Source organism: Pelobates fuscus, chromosome 12 (genome assembly GCF_036172605.1).
Source record: "Pelobates fuscus isolate aPelFus1 chromosome 12, aPelFus1.pri, whole genome shotgun sequence".
Taxonomy (NCBI): Eukaryota; Metazoa; Chordata; class Amphibia; order Anura; family Pelobatidae; genus Pelobates; species Pelobates fuscus.
In genome coordinates, this window is record NC_086328.1 from 3,329,135 (window position 1) to 3,342,879 (window position 13,745).

Consider the following 13,745-nt stretch of genomic DNA (forward strand, 5'->3'; position numbering starts at 1 on the left):
GGGAATCTCCAGCGAGGCAGTAAAGGGGTTAAAGTCTAGGGTTGGGAATCTCCAGCCCAGACAATGAGGGGGTTACAGTCCAGGGTTGGGTATCTGCAGCGCAGGCAGTGAAGGGGTTACAGTGCATGGTTGGAATCTCCAGTCCGGCAGTGAAGGGGTTACAGTCCTGTATTGGGAATCTCCAGTCCTGGCAGTGAGGGGGTTACAGTCCGGCAGTGAAGGAGTTACAGTCCTCTGTTGGGAATCTCCAGTCCGGCAGTGAAGGGGTTAAAGTCCCGGGTTGGGAATCCCCACCCCAGGCAGTGAAATGATTAAAGTCCAGGGTTGGGAATATGCAGCGCAGGCAGTGAAGGGGTTACAGTGCAGGGTTGGGAATCTCCAGGCGTCAGTGAAGGGGTTACAGTCCGGCAGTGAAGGGGTTACAGTCCCGTGTTGGGAATCTACAGTCTGGCAGTGAAGGGGTTACAGTCCCGTGTTGGGAATCTCCAGTCCGGCCCTGAAGGGGTTACAATCCTGTGTCGGGAATCTCCAGTCCGGCAGTGAAGGTGTTACAGTCCAGGCAGTGAAGGGGTTACAATCCTGTGTCGGGAATTTCCAGTCTGGCAGTGAAGGGGTTACAGTCCCGTGTTCGGAATCTCAAGTCCGGCACTGAAGGGGTTACAATCCTGTGTCGGGAATCTCCATTCTGGCAGTGAAGGGGTTACAGTCCCGTGTTGGGAATCTCCAGTCCGACATTGAAGGGGTTACAGTCCCGTGTTGGGAATCTGCAGTCTGGCAGTGAAGGGGTTACAGTCCCGTGTTGGGAATCTCCAGTCCTGCACTGATGGGGTTACAATCCTGTGTCAGGAATCTCCAGTCCGGCAGTGAAGGGGTTACAGTCCCGTGTTGGGAATCTCCAGTCCGGCACTGAAGAAGTTACAATCCCATGTCGGAAATCTCCAGGCGGCAGTGAAGGGGTTACAGTCCCGTGTGGAGAATCTCCAGTACGGCAGTGAAGGGGTTACAGTCCCGTGTTGGGAATCTCCAGTCCGGCCCTGAAGGGGTTACAATCCTGTGTCGGGAATCTCCAGTCCGGCAGTGAAGGTGTTACAGTCCAGGCAGTGAAGGGGTTACAATCCTGTGTCGGGAATTTCCAGTCTGGCAGTGAAGGGGTTACAGTCCCGTGTTCGGAATCTCAAGTCCGGCACTGAAGGGGTTACAATCCTGTGTCGGGAATCTCCATTCTGGCAGTGAAGGGGTTACAGTCCCGTGTTGGGAATCTCCAGTCCGACATTGAAGGGGTTACAGTCCCGTGTTGGGAATCTGCAGTCTGGCAGTGAAGGGGTTACAGTCCCGTGTTGGGAATCTCCAGTCCTGCACTGATGGGGTTACAATCCTGTGTCAGAAATCTCCAGTCCGGCAGTGAAGGGGTTACAGTCCCGTGTTGGGAATCTCCAGTCCGGCACTGAAGAAGTTACAATCCCATGTTGGAAATCTCCAGGCGGCAGTGAAGGGGTTACAGTCCCGTGTGGAGAATCTCCAGTACGGCAGTGAAGGGGTTACAGTCCCGTGTTGGGAATCTCCAGTCCGGCCCTGAAGGGGTTACAATCCTGTGTCGGGAATCTCCAGTCCGGCAGTGAAGGTGTTACAGTCCAGGCAGTGAAGGGGTTACAATCCTGTGTCGGGAATTTCCAGTCTGGCAGTGAAGGGGTTACAGTCCCGTGTTCGGAATCTCAAGTCCGGCACTGAAGGGGTTACAATCCTGTGTCGGGAATCTCCATTCTGGCAGTGAAGGGGTTACAGTCCCGTGTTGGGAATCTCCCGTCTGGCATTGAAGGGGTTACAGTCCCGTGTTGGGAATCTCCAGTCCGACATTGAAGGGGTTACAGTCCCGTGTTGGGAATCTGCAGTCTGGCAGTGAAGGGGTTACAGTCCCGTGTTGGGAATCTCCAGTCCTGCACTGAAGAAGTTACAATCCCATGTCGGAAATCTCCAGGCGGCAGTGAAGGGGTTACAGTCCTGTGTTGGGAATCTCCAGTACGGCAGTGAAGGGGTTACAGTCCTGTGTTGGGAATCTCCAGTACGGCAGTGAAGGGGTTACAGTCCTGTGTTGTGAATCTCCAGTCCGACAGTGAAGGGGTTACAGTCCGGCAGTGAAGGGGTTACAGTCCGGCAGTGAAGGGGTTACAGTCCTGTGTTGGTAATCTCCAGTCCGGCAGTGAAGAAGTTACAATCCCATGTCGGAAATCTCCAGGCGGCAGTGACGGGGTTACAGTCCTGTGTGGAGAATCTCCAGTACGGCAGTGAAGGGGTTACAGTCCTGTGTTGGGAATCTCCAGTACGGCAGTGAAGGGGTTACAGTCCTGTGTTGTGAATCTCCAGTCCGGCAGTGAAGGGGTTACAGTCCGGCAGTGAAGGGGTTACAGTCCGGCAGTGAAGGGGTTACAGTCCTGTGTTGGTAATCTCCAGTCCGGCAGTGAAGGGGTTACAGTCTGGCAGTGAAGGGGTTACAGTCCTGTGTTGGGAATCTCCAGTCCGGCAGTGAAGGGGTTACAGTCTGGCAGTGAAGGGGTTACAGTCCCGTGTTGGGAATCTCCAGTCCGGCCCTGAAGGGGTTACAATCCTGTGTCGGGAATCTCCAGTCCGGCAGTGAAGGTGTTACAGTCCAGGCAGTGAAGGGGTTACAATCCTGTGTCGGGAATTTCCAGTCTGGCAGTGAAGGGGTTACAGTCCCGTGTTCGGAATCTCAAGTCCGGCACTGAAGGGGTTACAATCCTGTGTTGGGAATCTGCAGTCTGGCAGTGAAGGGGTTACAGTCCCGTGTTGGGAATCTCCAGTCCTGCACTGAAGAAGTTACAATCCCATGTCGGAAATCTCCAGGCGGCAGTGAAGGGGTTACATTCCTGTGTGGAGAATCTCCAGTACGGCAGTGAAGGGGTTACAGTCCTGTGTTGTGAATCTCCAGTCCGACAGTGAAGGGGTTACAGTCCGGCAGTGAAGGGGTTACAGTCCGGCAGTGAAGGGGTTACAGTCCTGTGTTGGTAATCTCCAGTCCGGCAGTGAAGAAGTTACAATCCCATGTCGGAAATCTCCAGGCGGCAGTGACGGGGTTACAGTCCTGTGTGGAGAATCTCCAGTACGGCAGTGAAGGGGTTACAGTCCTGTGTTGTGAATCTCCAGTACGGCAGTGAAGGGGTTACAGTCCGGCAGTGAAGGGGTTACAGTCCGGCAGTGAAGGGGTTACAGTCCTGTGTTGGTAATCTCCAGTCCGGCAGTGAAGGGGTTACAGTCTGGCAGTGAAGGGGTTACAGTCCTGTGTTGGGAATCTCCAGTCCGGCAGTGAAGGGGTTACAGTCTGGCAGTGAAGGGGTTACAGTCCCGTGTTGGGAATCTCCAGTCCGGCCCTGAAGGGGTTACAATCCTGTGTCGGGAATCTCCAGTCCGGCAGTGAAGGTGTTACAGTCCAGGCAGTGAAGGGGTTACAATCCTGTGTCGGGAATTTCCAGTCTGGCAGTGAAGGGGTTACAGTCCCGTGTTCGGAATCTCAAGTCCGGCACTGAAGGGGTTACAATCCTGTGTTGGGAATCTGCAGTCTGGCAGTGAAGGGGTTACAGTCCCGTGTTGGGAATCTCCAGTCCTGCACTGAAGAAGTTACAATCCCATGTCGGAAATCTCCAGGCGGCAGTGAAGGGGTTACATTCCTGTGTGGAGAATCTCCAGTACGGCAGTGAAGGGGTTACAGTCCTGTGTTGGGAATCTCCAGTACGGCAGTGAAGGGGTTACAGTCCTGTGTTGTGAATCTCCAGTCCGACAGTGAAGGGGTTACAGTCCTGTGTTGGGAATCTCCAGTACGGCAGTGAAGGGGTTACAGTCCTGTGTTGTGAATCTCCAGTCCGGCAGTGAAGGGGTTACAGTCCGGCAGTGAAGGGGTTACAGTCCGGCAGTGAAGGGGTTACAGTCCTGTGTTGGTAATCTCCAGTCCGGCAGTGAAGGGGTTACAGTCTGGCAGTGAAGGGGTTACAGTCCTGTGTTGGGAATCTCCAGTCCGGCAGTGAAGGGGTTACAGTCTGGCAGTGAAGGGGTTACAGTCCCGTGTTGGGAATCTCCAGTCCGGCCCTGAAGGGGTTACAATCCTGTGTCGGGAATCTCCAGTCCGGCAGTGAAGGTGTTACAGTCCAGGCAGTGAAGGGGTTACAATCCTGTGTCGGGAATTTCCAGTCTGGCAGTGAAGGGGTTACAGTCCCGTGTTCGGAATCTCAAGTCCGGCACTGAAGGGGTTACAATCCTGTGTCGGGAATCTCCATTCTGGCAGTGAAGGGGTTACAGTCCCGTGTTGGGAATCTCCAGTCCGACATTGAAGGGGTTACAGTCCCGTGTTGGGAATCTGCAGTCTGGCAGTGAAGGGGTTACAGTCCCGTGTTGGGAATCTCCAGTCCTGCACTGATGGGGTTACAATCCTGTGTCAGGAATCTCCAGTCCGGCAGTGAAGGGGTTACAGTCCCGTGTTGGGAATCTCCAGTCCGGCACTGAAGAAGTTACAATCCCATGTCGGAAATCTCCAGGCGGCAGTGAAGGGGTTACAGTCCCGTGTGGAGAATCTCCAGTACGGCAGTGAAGGGGTTACAGTCCTGTGTTGGGAATCTCCAGTCCGGCCCTGAAGGGGTTACAATCCTGTGTCGGGAATCTCCAGTCCGGCAGTGAAGGTGTTACAGTCCAGGCAGTGAAGGGGTTACAATCCTGTGTCGGGAATTTCCAGTCTGGCAGTGAAGGGGTTACAGTCCCGTGTTCGGAATCTCAAGTCCGGCACTGAAGGGGTTACAATCCTGTGTCGGGAATCTCCATTCTGGCAGTGAAGGGGTTACAGTCCCGTGTTGGGAATCTCCCGTCTGGCATTGAAGGGGTTACAGTCCCGTGTTGGGAATCTCCAGTCCGACATTGAAGGGGTTACAGTCCCGTGTTGGGAATCTGCAGTCTGGCAGTGAAGGGGTTACAGTCCCGTGTTGGGAATCTCCAGTCCTGCACTGAAGAAGTTACAATCCCATGTCGGAAATCTCCAGGCGGCAGTGAAGGGGTTACAGTCCTGTGTGGAGAATCTCCAGTACGGCAGTGAAGGGGTTACAGTCCTGTGTTGGGAATCTCCAGTCCGGCAGTGAAGGGGTTACAGTCCTGTGTTGTGAATCTCCAGTCCGACAGTGAAGGGGTTACAGTCCTGTGTTGGGAATCTCCAGTACGGCATTGAAGGGGTTACAGTCCTGTGTTGTGAATCTCCAGTCCGGCAGTGAAGGGGTTACAGTCCGGCAGTGAAGGGGTTACAGTCCGGCAGTGAAGGGGTTACAGTCCTGTGTTGGTAATCTCCAGTCCGGCAGTGAAGGGGTTACAGTCTGGCAGTGAAGGGGTTACAGTCCTGTGTTGGGAATCTCCAGTCCGGCAGTGAAGGGGTTACAGTCTGGCAGTGAAGGGGTTACAGTCCTGTGTTGGGAATCTCCAGTCCGGCAGTAAAGGGGTTACAGTCGAGGCTGTGGTATTGAGGAAGTAGTGGACTCTTCTACAATGTGGGAAATAGCCAGGACTTGCAATTAGAATGACTCAGATCTTCTGCTGTAATGATGCAAGCGTGCGGCCATTTATTCTCTATAACCTTCAGCATCACAAACCAGACAAACAGAAAGATAGACGTGCTCATTCTTCCTAGAACCTCCATGCAGAGTGTCAGCACGCTGGTGGTTATGGTGCCAATGTAAACAATTAAACAGTTTAATTATAGCATGCTGAAGTGGTTATGGTACCAATATAAATAATCAAACAGTTTAATAATAGTTTGACTTCTTATCTGTGGTCCGCCGGGGCCACTCCCCTCCGCTCCAGCTGCTGAGCTAACCCTTGGTCTGCAGGACCCAGCTGAGAGGGAGCGGTGCCTGGCGATCCCAGCATGCTGAAGTGGTTATGGTGCTTGCAGTGTTGCTTTAAATTCCAGGCTTCGTGCGAGAGCTCCCTGTATTTCAGCTAGATCAGGATGGGTGTAATGCTTTTGGCACCCTGCAGCACCTGGTTTTATTGCTATAGAAACTCAATGCATGTGAAGTCCTGCACTACCAGCAGGCAAAGAGTTACTTCTCATCATACAGGATTATACATTGCAATTCGAGGTACAAATAGCCGACGAGGAAACGGCTATAATTCCAGATTGGCTCCCTATAGTCCCCCCTCTCCCCCTTGGTACAGAAGGGGTTAATAAGCCCTTCTGTCACTCACTAGATTCCGGCGCAGATGGCCTTTGGTGCTGGTTAAGACTCCCCTCCCCATCCTCAGCCGCCAGGGGGGACCTAAAGCTCCCATTTGGACTTCCGCCATAGGAAAGCATTGTATAAACCTTTCATACGGTGACGCTGAAGGTCCTCATGCAGGACGTGCAGCGTCAGGTGACCAAAAGTTGTCTAACCTCTTGGAAGCTCCTCTACCAGACAGCCACTCGAAATGGTGTTAACCCTGACAGGTTATACTTGCTGTTTATAAAAACCTTTACCTTTGGACTGTGCACCCTGTAGCGGAGAGCTGATTTCCCACAGCCTAACTCCACCAATATATCCAGAGGATGCAGGAACAAGTAACAAATCCCAGAGAATATCCAGCACAGTCAGCAATAAAATCCAATAGTATCCCATCACCGTTCCCAATCACTGGACGACACACAGTATCAGGAGCAGAACTGAAGTTTAATGGCAACATTCCTGCTTTTATGAGATTCTCCCATGCAAGGGAGGGATTCACATTAATTACACATTACACCAATCATATAGACGTTACCTCCCACACATCTCCTCCCCTTAGATTAGCCTTTAATACAATTATACAATGCACATTTTTCCCCACTTTTCAGATGTACCCCAAATCGGTGGAATATTCCCTTAAATATGGTAGCCCTGATCTGGGTGAGAAACATATCCAAAAATCACCCAGATCAGACCAGGGGTTCGGGGGTTATGGGAAGGTAAAGTTTTGACCGACTGCATGGGCACAGTTGCCGAAAATAGTTCCATGAAATCTGGCCCTGCGGTCGGTCTCCCTTCGTGCCCCAAAAGTCCCGAATTGATGTAACATCCATAGTACATTCGGTAACCGGATGAATCCCCTAGTTCGTGGGATTCATCCTACCGAACGCCGGGTCGTTCGTGGGGTTCTATCTGTGCCTTCTGAAGCCCTGGAGGTCTTAGCGGTGTTTGGCTAGTCGAGTGTCCGTTTTCAGTTCCAGACCCTCGACGTCCAAACACCGCTGTTCGCGGATTTAAGATGGTGGCCGCCACGTGTTCGGCTGCTGAAATGGCGGCGGGTTCGTGCGCACAAGGGAATGAAATGCAAGCAGGGAGGTAAATTATCCATTATACACATCAGGGTGGTCCGGTTCATTCGGTACTTTGTTCGTATGGTGAATTTTAATGGTTCACATGTCAGCTGTTATTCCCATACCGAACAAAGTATGTCCATACCTAGTTACTTAGAGTATTGTGTACTCCAGGCACAGGAAAATCTCCGCAGGGCCAACAATCAATAAAAGGAATAGTACAGCCAAAAAGGGGGTTCCGCTACACACCCAGACCACTTCAATTTCCATCTAGTTATTTTATGGCACCAACACGTATTATATACAGTTTTAAAGGACAAAAGGGGATTTCATTTTATGTGACATATATAAATTCTCATTTATTATAATTTTAAAAATCGAAATAAATTCATGTATGTGCCCTGATTTACAGAGTACACCATGTGTGTAGGGTTTCAGTTCATTTTTGGGAGCTACAGGTCACAAAGCACAAGGAGTAAAATGACATTTCAATGTGCAACGATTTTAGAATTTGGTTCGTTTGCCGTCTAAGTTTAATAGCCGTCACCGAAAACATGAGCATTTATTTACCGTATATTATTATTATTGGTATTTATATAGCGCCATTTTATTCCGCAGCGCTTTATATAAAGTAGGCATCACAGGCTATTTACCCCTACGGTTAATTTGACACTTTTAACATAACCATATCACGACCAATCTAAATATTGGAGTAAAATGTAGCTTTTTTCTGATTTGTAACACACATACAACACATTTTTTTAACATGTATTTTGTCTTTATTAGAAGAGAAAGTGTGATCGGTCGCCGTACGCAGGGGACGTCAGTTAGACAGCAGTATAGCGAATGAGATCATTCAATCTGTTCACTATTTTCATCATTTTCCACCTCAATGCCACTTACACCCTTTGACTTTTCGCACACTTCCGCCTTTGCTATTTCACATATTTCACCATCCTGTTAGTTTCTTTTTTTTTTTTTTAAATAAAACTTTTTAAGAATAACATGAGAAAACGGGAGAATGAAAACGGAAATTTCGGCTTGAAATATATAGTGAGTTAGACAGTTTGTCACACAACAGCAAGGATAAATCCTTCATTATATGGGAGTAATTCTCCCTCTCTCCAACTCCCCCCAGGGACACCAGATTGTGAGTGGGTAATTGTAGATGTTGCCCCCAGTCGAGTTCGAAAACGTAGGAGTCGCTGTACCCCCTCGCTAGCAATGCCCTTGGGCGAAGCCCCTGGCCCAGTCATGCTATCGCCGAACAGCCCACCAGGGGGGCAGGAGTCCATTTTCAGAGGAGGCAAGTGGGAGAGGAACATAAAGTTGAGTAAAAGCTGGGGTAAGGAGGAAGAATGAGAGAACAAGAAAAAAAAGGTAGAGGGTTGGGCGGCGGGCAGGGAGCAGGCCAGTAAAGTGCATTGTCAGACCTCAGGAGGGAGTACGGGATACTAGTGTTGGTCACTGTGTGAATCATTTCCTGTTAGTCCGTAATAATTCTGGCAAAGTCAAATGAAAAATGCCATGACTACTACACCACAGAGTTTCTACATAACCTTTACTCAGCTGAAGGCAAAGGAATTTTTGATTGTCGAACAAATGTTCTTGGTCACCTACAGCAGGGTGGAGCCCCCACTGCCTTTGATTGAAATGATGGCACTAAGCTTGGTGTGGAAGCAGTTCAGTGGATTACAGACAAGCTCCATGAATCATATCATAGGGGCCGCGTGTTTGCAAATTCTGAAGATACTGCCTCTGTTATAAGACTTGGGAACAAAGTTGTGGCCTTCACCTCTGTTAGTGAATTTTAAAAAGTGACTGATTTTGAACATCGAATGGCCAAGGATCAGTCTAATTATCAGATCAGCTTAATGGAGGATATTTAAAGGGAGATTGAACATGTCACACGCAGGAAGCTTGGCATAGAGAAGGGATTTTGATATGTGACAATTTTCAAATGAGTCTCGAATATATCTTGCAACAAACAAAAAAAAGTGGAAGGCTTATAGAAAGTATTTTCCATCCATCTCTGTATGTAAGACAATTATATGATTAGCCAACGTTCCAATACCAGCAAAGTATTTTCACCCAAAAATGATTTAACCATTTCACACCATCAGAATGTCATTTCTAAGTGTATACTTGTTGAAATGAAGCTGCTGGTGAATTAGTTTGTGATGCAATTTCTCATTTAGGGCATATTATTTATTAATAGTACTTAGATTTAAAAAAAATTGCTTTTGTTTAATTATATTCTAAAATTAAAAAGGAATTACGTTATTAAAGTTAGTGTTAATAATCATTCACATGAAATGTCTTCATAATTGTGTGCGTGTGTGTGTGTGTGCGTGTGTGTGTGTGTGCGTGTGTGTGTGTGTGTATATATATATATATATAGGGTAATACATAAGGATCTCTACAAAGGTATATGTTTGCATTGCACACTGCGCATACTCAGTAATGTCTTTAGCACAATTTACTAGTGATTGATTATTATGACTAATTCAGAAACTCAAACACTGTCTGTAACAAACTGTGTGACATTGAAAGACTATATACAAAAAGCAGATAGAATTTGTATTGGAAGAATACGTCTAATTTTATCATATCACTTCTATGCGTAATTTTGCCACTCCTTTTTTTTTTTTATTCTTTCTTTTCCCACTATGCATTAGATATGCTTTCGTTACAAAAATGCAAATAATGAAATGATGCTTCTCTTGTAATTTATGTCTCTTACGGATCCGTATTGTTTGCTGAAATCCTAGCTTATCCCCAAGTTCACTTTTAATTTAAATTTACAAAAGCAATTCATATCTCTTGGCTTCTTCTTTGGAAATCAGTTGACTCCCCTCCTAAATGATGCTGCTTATACGTTTCACTATTATTTTAGTGTTCTGTTCAGTTTACAGTAAACAGGAGTGATCCATAAATGCTTTAGAAAACGTTTACAATGGGACATAACTTGTGTTGCTGAAATATTCACCTTGTGATCAATGTGCAGGGTCTAAATAATGCATTCAGAAGCCGCTGAACAAGTATATGATATATTATATAGATGCTGTGCTTGCAAAACGATGTGATTGTTTCCAGTCTATCTCTGAATGTTAACATTTAAAATCCATTGACTGTAACAATCTTTTTAGAATTTTGAGTAGTAATTTTGACGATTAACATGTAGATTTTTCAATAATGTTAAAATGCAGCTGAAAAGGGAAAAAAAATTAAAATAAAAAAATACATCAAAATATAGATTTAACAGTGAGATATCCCTTCTAGTACTATATCCCCGGATAGCCTGGGTCTGAGCGCCCAACATATCCCAAAAGCACTCGGATCCCACAAACACAGCCGAATCCCTTTTTAATCTTTCAAGATTCTTTTCTTTCAGGAAGTGTTCCGGAGGATTGGAGGAAGGCAGATGTTGTTCCTATATTTAAAAAGGGTTCAAAATCCTTGCCTGGAAATTATAGACCTGTGAGCTTAACTTCTGTGGCTGGTAAAATATTTGAAAGGTTATTAAGGGATTATATTCAAGAATTCCTTGAGAAGAACTGGTTTGCTGGTTATCAGCAAAAATCAGCACAGTTTTATGAAGCACAGGTCGTGTCAAACTAACTTGATTGCGTTCTACGAAGAAGTAAGTAGAAGTATAGATCAGGGTGCTGCAGTGGATGTGATCTATTTGGATTTTGCCAAGGCATTTGATACAGTTCCACACAGAAGATTAGTGTTCAAACTCAAGGAAATCGGTCTAGATGAAAATGCTTGTTCTTGGGTAGAACATTGGCTTAAAAACAGAATACAAAGAGTTGTCGTTAATGGTAAATTTTCAAGCTGGATAGAGGTGGCAAGTGGTGTCCCTCGGGGGTCTGTTCTGGGACCCCTTCTATTTAACATATTTATAAGTGATCTTTAAGACAGCATTGAAAGTCATGTTTCAGTCTTTGCAGATGACACAAAACTTTGTAAAATAATACAATGTGAGCAAGATATTACTTTGCTGCAGTGGGATTTAGATAGATTGGGGGACTGGGCACTCAAATGGCAGATTAAATTTAATGTTGAAAAATGCAAAGTTATGCACTTCGGCGTAAAGAATACACAAGCAACGTATACCCTTAATGGAAGCGAATTGGGGATAACAACACATGAAAAGTACTTGGGAATTGTTGTAGACAACAAACTATGCAACAATGTGCAATGTCAATCAGCAGTGGCCAAGGCCAGTAGGGTATTGTCATGCATGAAAAATATAGAATAAGAATATTATGGCACTAGAAAAAGTGCAGAGGCGGGCCACAAAATTAATAAAAGGAATGGAACATATCAGCTATGAAGAAAGGTTAAGAAATTTAAACCTATTTAGTTTAGAAAAACGTCGCCTGAGAGGGGATATGATAACATTATACAAATATATCCGGGGCCAATACAAACCATTGTGTGGAAATCTATTCACAAACCGGACTTTACATAGGACACAAGGCCATGCGTTTAGACTGGAAGAAAGAAGATTTCGTCTAAGGCAAAGGAAAGGTTTTTCTACTGTAAGAACAATCAGGATGTGGAATTCTCTGCCTGAAGAGGTGGTTTTATCAGTCCATACAGATGTTCAAACAGCTACTAGATGCATACTTGCAAAAACAGAATATTCAAGGATATAATCTTTCAATGTAGGGTAATAACTGCTTGATCCAAGGATAAATCTGACTGCCATTCTGGGGTGAGGAAGGGATTTTTTTCCTAGCTTGTTGCAAAATTGTGCTTCAAACTGTTTTTTTTTGCCTTCTTTTGGATCAACAGCAAGAAGGAAGGCTGAACATGATGGACGCAAGTCTCTTTTCAGCTATGTAACTATGTAACTATGTAACGCCACCGGGGTATAGTTTAGACCGACCACACACGAGGCGCCTGTCCAAAATAGTTCCATGAAATCAGGCTGTGCGGGAATATCGAATATACACAGTTTTATATACAAATAACAGTTTGTGAATATGTTCCCAGAGTATCTGTGGTGCGAAGGATGTTTTTACCAAATGCCGCTTTGTTCGTGTAAATAGTGCCGAACATATTTGGGTATGGAAGTCTTAGTGGTGTTCACGCAGTCGAGTGTCCGATTTTAGTTCCATACTCTCGACGACCAAACACCGCTGTCTGTGTTCGTGTCCTAAGATGGCTGCCGCCACGTGTTCGCACATACGAACAATGAATGTTGAGGTGCTTGCGGTTACAGAGGTTTAACTTCCTAGTGGCAGAGGATTGAGCAGTAAGATTGCAGGGGCCCGATCTATACACTAAAACTGATTAATTGAGCTGTAGCTGTCTTGGTGACTATAGTGTCCCTTTAACCCCTTAAGGACACATGACATGTGTGACATGTCATGATTCCCTTTTATTCCAGAAGTTTGGTCCTTAAGGGGTTAAGGGATAAATGTCAGGGTTTTTTTCAAGCTTTGAATTTTGATGCTGGATCCATGTCCCTTTTTGGAGCATTTAGAAAGTTGCTTTTTAGACTATCCCACAAAGGCCTACATTTTCTTAAAGAAGATGCCGCAGGGTATCTCAAATGGCATATTGTGATCCTTATTGTGAGATAGATTTTTTGCTAGCTTGTACCAGGTGTAGTGGGAAAAGTGTTTTTGTGATATTTTAGAGCATATCAGCAGACCATGATTGCAAATTAGGCCACAAAGGCTACATCTATTTTTAAATTTAAGAAGCGTATCAATTCAAATTAAGACCAAGACCATTTGTCATACTGAGGAGGATTACTTCCACATGTGCTGGGGCAGTGCCATTTGCTCGGAGATCGAGTCAACCAGCGATAGCATTAATACCACGATTGCTCCAAGCGCGGCTATATGGTTAATTTTAGTATATGACGGAATTATTCTGTCGTGGATCATCTTGGCACGGACTACCATGACAAAATAATTCTGTCCTTAAGGGGTTAACAGAACCCCATAGTGTAATGATATGTAATTATTATATAATTATGAGAAAATTCTATTTTCCAGTTCAGCTAGTGTGCTCTAAAATGTGAAATTCAGTTCAATTCAAAAGACCTTCTACCCAGAACGTCCCTAATACACTAGATATTATTATATGTGAAAGAAACACTCTAACATTAACTCACCCATCCACTATTTTAATATATATAGTTAATGGAAGATTCTGCTAAAATTAAGTATATTTAAAGTTTCCTTTTTTTTTTGTTTAGATTATCGGGTTTTCTCATTGTGGAAAAAAATCATCAATCCTGGTGAGGTCTGGTCTGATGTTTCTGATACAGTCGTTTTATGGTCCTACGACACGAGGTGCCAAATGGATGTATGAAATTATGGACCACATTCAGCGGCATCATTGCGGGTGTGAGTCAAAACATTTAAAAATCGATGGTTTTAAAGAGGAAAAAACACTATTG